The sequence below is a fragment of the Sapajus apella genome, unplaced genomic scaffold (assembly GCF_009761245.1).
Source record: "Sapajus apella isolate SASKATOON/1434 unplaced genomic scaffold, GSC_monkey_1.0 scaffold15, whole genome shotgun sequence".
NCBI lineage: Eukaryota > Metazoa > Chordata > Mammalia > Primates > Cebidae > Sapajus > Sapajus apella.
Genome location: NW_022436955.1, coordinates 5,044,116 through 5,052,487, shown reverse-complemented (window position 1 = coordinate 5,052,487; position 8,372 = coordinate 5,044,116). Strand labels below are relative to the sequence as shown.

Genomic DNA, 8,372 nt, shown 5'->3' with positions numbered 1-8,372 from the left:
GGCTAGATTTTGAATGCACTGCTTATGCAAAGGAGAAAAAATATATGCATAACTCAAGGCATCTTCTAAGTCCAGCTGCAAGAGGAAGCTGGAGATGACAGTGTCTCCTCTTAACTACAGTATAAAAGCCCTGTAGCCATGACTACACAGCCACTAGCTTGGATCTGCAAAGCACAGACATACAGAGTAAAGTGGGTGCTTGCATTTACAGAGAGTTCCTTAGAACAGGAGACAGTTAAAGACAGTGGATAATTTTTTGTTCCAAGAATGGGAGGAATGTTGGAGTAGTGGAAGACAGGAGGGAGGTCTGGTTTCCTTTTAGTGTCGTTCAATTTGTACTCATATACAAACCAGCCACCAGGAACCAAGACTGTGGCGCTTTTCATTGGCAATATACTTGAAACTTGAAAGCATTGAGCAGGGTAATATTCTCTCTCTCTCTCTCTCTCTCCATCTCACTCATCAATTACCTGTAAAAACTCTGTTTAAATGCAACAGAAAGCAGCTTCTGCCTCCTTTTCAAGTAGTTTTGCTAAATATCTCTCAGGATGACATTGTTTTATCCGACAGGTAAATTGCTGTTCCTCTCAATCTTAAAAATACACTCTCTCTACCTGACTTGATGTATCAACCTGCTTTCAAGCATTTCACGCCATCTGTGAACATAAGAAAGGGGTGTGTGTGTGTGTGTGTGTGTGTGTGTGTGTCAATTTCTTACTGCCCACACAACATTTCCCAAGGTATATCTTGGCACAAACCAAAAATGCAAAAGTTTCTCTATTCCCTTTTAGATATAGTAAGCACTGGAAGAACATCATCGTTTTTCCCTTATACTTTCTCATGGAAATGACAACATTGTCCTTTGGTATCGGTTTCTGTGTTTGGATTTTCTCGTATCCCTTTCTACTATGTCTTAGGCCATCCAAATCACCAAAAATATTAATTACCTGTGGATGTCAGTTTATTGTTATTAAGTGTTTTGCATTTTTCCACAGACAATTTGAGGTAGCTTTCAGATTATTTAGAAGAGGGAAATAATTTAACTCCAGGTAAGTTATTATCTCTCTAAAATATATAAAAATTAGTTTATTATTTAAATATGTAAGAATATTTGTATTAAAGAAACATTATTAAGTGCCTATAACACGCCAAGCACGTTGTAATAGTAGATAGTAATGCCGTGTAAATATTAGGGAAACTGGCACCAGTTATCAAGCTAAATACCATTTATCACACTAAGGACTCATAACAAATATTTGAGCTGAAAATATTTACTCCAGTTTGAAAAGAAAAAATAATCCTCAAAACAGGCATTTGATATAAGCGTGTTATATCTATTTTGCAAATAGGCTAACTTATTTGCCCTTCATCAATTAAATGGTAAAACAAAATCTGAGCCCAGGCTTTATGGCGAGAACCTGTGCTCTGTAACAATACACTATGCTGCCTGTGTGTGTGCCCACGCCAAACATTGGCAAAACAGTTTGAGAAAACATTTTAGTCATTCACAATGCTCATGAGGGCCTTAAATGATATAAAAAGAGTGAATGAGGCCAAGTTTCTAAACTGAAGATATCCACAGGTAAATGAGACACATATGCTACTCAACTCTTATTCAGATCAGCAAAGGTGCAATTGAAATAAGTAATATTCATGGAGGATTGGGTGTCATCGATATAGAAATTCGATTCTTCTGTTTTAGCTTTCCTTAAGTGTGCTTTGTGGAGTACTGAGTCCAATAGGAGATTGTATCTTGTCAGGCTCCCTACAAGAATATTCTGAGTTTGGGATTTTCAAGCAAGTGATTTCCTGGGATAATGATCTCAGAACAATTCTGGGAAACAGTAGAGGCCAGGTGGCAAAGCAAAGGAAAGACTTGGTTTTTGCTGACATCTAGGCTCTCAGACTGATCTCAAAGGAATCACTGGAGTGTGAAGGGCACCACAAAGTGTCCCCAAATTTACATTAGAAAGTTGGGCTTTTACACCCCCTGTACCAGTCAGTCATTGGCAAATAATTATCAATCAGCTAACAACAACAAACAATCCTGACTTGCAGAGTTTGCCAATTTCCGTGGTACAAATACTCCTGTGTGATTAATGTCAAGTCATCAGAATTTGACATCAGTGGATGCCGGGTTGGGAAGAGCACTTTTGGCTGTCCTGAGCTGGTGTGAGCTGAATCCAACCCACTACTGTCTGTAATCTCCTAGACATTTCTGAGAGGAGCCTTCTACAAGTGTGAATCTTTGTAGTCAATACACTGAGAAGCTAGGGGTTGGAAACACCTGCCCCACAGACAGCCAGGGAGGGTACCAGCTGTGTCTGCAACAGGCATTCATAGTTGTTTGCTAACTGGCTTTGTAGGCAAATACGTCTATGCAACATTAAGTTAAATAGAGATAAATTATTTCTTTAGTGAAGAACACGTTAGGTCCTTTAATATACTGCAGTTTAATGCATCCTTTCGGGATAATGAACTATTTCATAGGGATTTCAAATTGAAGTTTGATTTTTTGGGGGTCCAGATTATCTAATATGTCTAGTATTTTATGTAGAAAACACACACACACACACACACACATGCACACACACACATTCTTAAAGCAGTGATTATTACTTGGACCACCTGCATCAGAATCACTCAGGTTGTTATTCAAGCTGCAGATTTCTAGGTCATACCCCCAAAATACTGAATCAAATCACTACGACTTTGGCCTGGGGATCTATCAGTGCAAGAAGCACTTTGGGTAACTCTGATATGCCCTGAAGTTTGAGAACATGGGTGCTAGCTGATATGTCTTTAATTTTACATACACTAGTTCACCAGAAACTGTATACCCTCTGCTGAATGCCTTTCACTGAATTGAGATTTGGTGATACGCAATACACTTGCAGCAGTGACATAAATCCGCTCTAGAAAATCTCCTTTGGAATTTACTGGAGAGTTGTTGCCAAACACTCCCACTTCACATCCGTCTGCATGTGCCCTCAAGAAGTATTGCTTGAGAAAAGATTTTGAGGCTGAGTGGCAGGAAGAAGTTTGCTTTGAAGAGATTTTGTTACTTTACCAAGATCATGAAAGTACCAAAGGCAGACTTGAGAATTAAACATAAGGCTTTTTGTAGTACAAAATCCATAATTTTGATACCTTACCATATCTTTGAAATATCTTTAGCTTTTTAAAATAAATTGAGGACCCATGATTTTCACATTCAAAATCTCCTAGTAACCCAGAACTTCAGTTTGAAAAAGAAAAAGAAAGAAAAACTACAGGAGACAGAGATAATAATAGACTTCTATGAAGATTTTAATAAGAACATTTAAGGGAAGCTTTAAGAAACTGCAATTATCTAGGGAGTACAATCAACACAGCCCACAAAATAGGACAAGACTTTCCTCTTTTGCCTCATTAGTAGTTTTCATTCGTTTGACCCATACCCTTAATTGCATTGAGTTAGTGCAAGTGTAGAACGAAAAGTGGGGAATATGTCAAGTTCTCTAAATTGTAATCCTTTGGGATGTAACAATTACCACAAATTTCACTTGGTTGTTTGAGATAGTGATTACTATAATTTATGATAAAATATTCAGCAAATCACCTGCTGATTGAGATTGCTTGAGCAAAATATCTGCATTTTTTACAAAACAATTTTTATTGAATCAGAAGAAATATCATTTTTAAAAAACAAAACAAAATTATTTAAAATGGGATATTTTGAGAGAGGTCAGAGAGTGTGGCAATAATTTTCTGAAAAGGAGTATCTATTTTCAGTTGGGGACCTAGTTTTAAATGACTCTTTTAGCTCACTTTCAGGTGGAATGAGATTACATAATATATATCTATTTTGGCAGGTTTTGAAATTAATGAGACTGTCTCGGAAGAGAGATGATGGCTAAAAAGAGCATTAACGTTCATAAAAACCTGCTATTTTCTTTCTCTTTTTCTTTTTTTTAAAGGAAAAGAAATACTTAATAGGAAGTGTCAATCAATGGATTACTGGTTGGAAAGCACCACATTGCAATGTCATATTGCGCTGTGTAGTGGACACTAGAATTGAGATGACACCAGTGAGTCACACACTTGTGTTATCTTCTCCCCTTGAGTGTGGCTGGAACAGACTTGCTTCAAACCAATAGAATATAGCAAAGGTGGAGGGATTTTGCAAGTGTAATTAAGGCTGAAAGTCAGTTTATTTTGGGTTAATCAAATGCTAGGTAATTCTAGGTGGGCCTGACTTAAGTAAAAGCCTTAAGAGATGGTTTCCTACGTCAGCAAATATGTTTTAAGAGGTATGTGGCAAGGCCAGGTGGCAGGGAACTGCAAAAGTTTCTACGAAATGAGAGTAATCCAACCGACAGTAAGAGAATGGTGACTTCGGTTCTGCAAATGTGATGAAAGAGACAGAACACTACCAACAACCAATTGAGCTTCAAAGAGGACTTTGAATTCAAAAAAATGAAGCTTGGTTGACATTTCGATTACAGCCTTGGGAGAGCTTTTATAGAGAACTCCTATAACAGTTGGGCAATGTTCAGACACATGAACCACGAATATTCTAATACATTTTTGCTATTTTAAGTCACTGAGTTTCAAGTAACTTACTATGCATCAATAGGTAACTAGTGCATATTACTTGAAACCATTAGTGCATATTCTTCAAGAGGAAAAGGTCACAAAAGACGGTCTTCCTATGGGACATGAGACCTGTTAGTCCTCCATAACCTTCTTCTCTGATGTTCCCAAATATGTGCTTTTTGTTCCTACCAGCTGAGCTATTTGTAGTTTGTATTTATTGCTCTTTTACAACTCAGAATTTGTACATGTGCCACTCTTTTTCAGGAAAATCCTTTTACATTGTGTTAAACCTTCATAACTCAGCTTTAGCAAACATCTATCCTTTTGGCCTAAACAGTATTTAATTTTTCTGATTTTTTTTCATGTACCTCCCTCCCCAGTTCTGAGTTCTTATGATTGGCAAAAAGCAAAGTCCACTTTGGGTTCAAAGGAAAGTAAAGCAACTCAGTTTCATCCAATGTTGTTGGACATGTTGTTAAATAAACATGAGGGCTATGAGATAGTGGGACAATGGAAATTATTGTGATATTCATGAGCATATACCCATCAGGAAAGTGGTTACAGAATGAATCATCACATCTCCTAGGGTGCAAGGATTGGGTTAGAATACTTCTCATCAAGCACTATGGAGAACTATTCAGAAGATAGGGTACCTGATTTTGCCATAACTGTAGGAAGTTCAGATACAATCATAGGGCTTTGGTATCACCTCTTGGAATGTGAACATCAACAACAACAAAAAAACATAACAGGAGAAGACAGAAATAATGACTGTGCAGAGGAGTGGGCTTCTCAGAAATATATGGGCATATACATAAGCCATGCCTGAATCTGCTCTTGGATAATTAGTTACCTTTAATTTTAACTGCGCAGTGTAAACCCAAGTTGATAATCCCATACCACTATAGTTAATTTATTACCTAAGTATTTACTTAGTGAATGTTATGAGCAAGGCTGTATTAGATGTATTGTGAGGGCAATTCAGTTGAGTAAGAAGTAGTCACCACTTTTGAGAGATCACAAAGTCATTATAAAGGGAGCATAATTTTGAAAAATTAACAGTGATTAATGCAAAATATCATGAAGGAAAAGTAAAAAAGAGCTGAAGTCTGACTGGAAGTTAAAATATTTGAGAAGAAGGTAACATTAGATCTAGGGATTTAAAAGATGAGTAGGATTTTACATATAAAAATGCATGAGGAAATTGACTCCCTGTTTGTGTAGTGTTGTTAAATAAATGTGAGAGCTATGATTGGGACAAAGGAGATTATCGTGATGTTCATGAGCATATATCCATCAGGAAAGTGGTTACAAAATGAAAACAGAAAGGCAGTTTGGAACTGCGTAGAGGCTTACTGTCACCTACAAGTATATATAGTTGTATATGAGATTGTCTTATCTTAGGAGATGCATGCTAAAGTATGCATCTATTATACCTAAAAAAATCAATAATAATTTCAGAGTATGCCCTATTGTTTTCCCTAATTAATAGCCTACATTTCATTTTCCACAACTGCCTCTAAAATACCTTTTGTACATTTTAAAAATCCAGGATCCTACCAAGGATCCCAAATTGCATTTTACTTTTTTAATTGATACATAATTGTATATATTTATGACATACATGTGATATTCTCATACATGCAAACAATGTGGGATGACAAAATGAGGGTAATTAGGATATTTATTACCTCAAACATTTATGATTTCTTGGGAACATTCCAAATATTCCAAATATTTCTTTTAGCTGTTTGAAATAAAAAATAGAATTGTAGTCACTCTACTTTGCTATCAAACACTAGAATGTACTCCTTTAATGTAACTATGTCTTTGTACCTACAAACAACCTTTCTTCATCACCCCCACTCCTCTACTCTTCCCAGACTCTGATATTCACCATCAGACTCTCCACGAGATAAACCGTTTTGTGTGTGTTTTTTTTTTTTTTTTTTTTTTGAGTCAGAGTGTGTTGCGCAGGCTGGAGTGCAGTGGCATGATCTCAGCTCACTACCTCTGCCTCCCATGTTCAGGCAATTCTCCTGCCTCAGCCTCCTGAGTAGTTGGGATTACAGCAGTGTGCCACCAGACATGGCTAATTTGTATTTTTAGTAGATACAGGGTTTCACCATATTGGTCAGGCTGGTGTCAAACTCCTGACCTCGTCCTCCACCCACCTTGGCCTCCCAAAGGGCTGGGATTACAGGCATGAGCCACCACACCTGGCCGAGTTAAACATCTGATTTTGTAAGGGCTTTTCCCCTTTTACTTGGCTCTCATTCTTTCTCCTGCAGCTCTGTGAAGAGGTCCCTTCTGCCATGATTGCAAATTTCCAGAGGCCTCCCAGTCATGAAGAACTGTGATTCAATCAAACCCTTTTTCTTTATAAATTATACAGTCTTGCTTATTTCTTCCTAGCAGCAGGAGAATGGACTGACACAATCATGATGAATTGCATTTTAAATTTGTTGTTGAATTTAATTTGCTAGTATTTTGTTGAGCATTTTTGCATTTATGTTGAGCAGATATGTTGGCCTATAGTTTTGTTTTGTGGTTGTATCCTTGTCTAGTTTTGGTTTAAGGGTAATGCTTACCTTACAAAACAGGTTTTGAAATATTCCCTCATTTTCAAGTCTTTGGAAATGTTTAATTAGAATATGTATCACTGCTTCTTTAAATATTTGGTAGAATTCAGCAGTGAACCCATCATGTCCTGGGCCTTTCTTTGATGGGAGACTTTTTATTACTGCTTCAATCTCAATAATTATAGTTATTGGTCTGTTTAGGTTTTCTAATCCTTCATGGTTCAAACTTGGTAGATTGTATGTATCCAGGAATTTTCCCATTTCTCTTAGGTTTTTCAAATTGTTGGGATATAGTTGTTCATAACATACTCTGATGATCCTTTGTATTTATGTGGTACCAGTTTTAATGTCTCCTTCTTCATCTCCAATTTTATTTATTTGGGTCTTACCTGTCTTTTTCTTAGTTTAACTAAAAGTTTATTGATCTGTCTATCATTTTAGAAAACCAAGCTTTGGTTTTATTAACGCTTTGTCCATTTTTGTTTCGATGTTGCTTATTTCTAAACTGAACTTTCTTAGTTCTTTTTTTCTATTAATTCTGAGTTTTGTTTGTTCTTGCTTTTCTAGTCCCTTTAGGGACACAATTAGATTGTTTATTTGAAGTATTTCCACTATTTTGATGCAGGCATTTATTGCTATAAGCCTTCCTCTTAGAACTGCTTTTGCTATATTCCTTAGATTTTGGTATGTTGTATTTATTTTTGTCCAGACATTTTTAATTTCCTTTTTGATTTATTTACTGCTCTGTTTGTTGTTCAGGAGCATGCTGTTTAATTTTCATGAATTTGTATGGTTTCCAAAGATCTTTCTGTTATTGATTTCTAGTTTTATTTCACTGTCATCAGAAAGATAACTTGATATGTTTTTCATTTTTTAAAAATGTGTTAAGACCTGCTTTGTAACATAACATGTGGTCTATTCTGGAGATTGCTCCATATGCTGTTGAGAAAAATTTGTATTCTTTAGCTGTTGAATAGAATGTTCTGTAAATGTTCATTAGTTTCATCTGTTTAGAGTGAAGCTTAACTGTGATTTTTTTTGTTGTTTTGATTTTCTCACTGAATGATCTGTCCATTGCTGAAAGTAGGATGTTGAAATTCACTATCATTATTGTATTACAGTCAATCTCTCCCTTAGGTCTTTCAAGATTCAATTTTTGTGTTTGGGTGCTCCAGCATTCGAAATATATATATATATATATATATATATATA

At 36.2% G+C, this 8,372-nt stretch overlaps 1 long non-coding RNA gene across 1 annotated transcript in view; it reads right to left on the bottom strand.

The window, feature by feature from the left end:
• Positions 1–6,216: 6,216 nt before the first annotated feature.
• The window catches only part of LOC116555371, a 14,313-nt gene continuing 12,157 nt past the window's right edge, over positions 6,217–8,372 (bottom strand). The window contains exons 2-3 of the long non-coding RNA XR_004270505.1: positions 6,426–6,429; positions 6,217–6,287 (exon numbers count right to left, since the gene is read on the bottom strand). This is a non-coding gene — a long non-coding RNA (uncharacterized LOC116555371). The remainder of the gene's footprint in view (positions 6,288–6,425; positions 6,430–8,372) is intronic.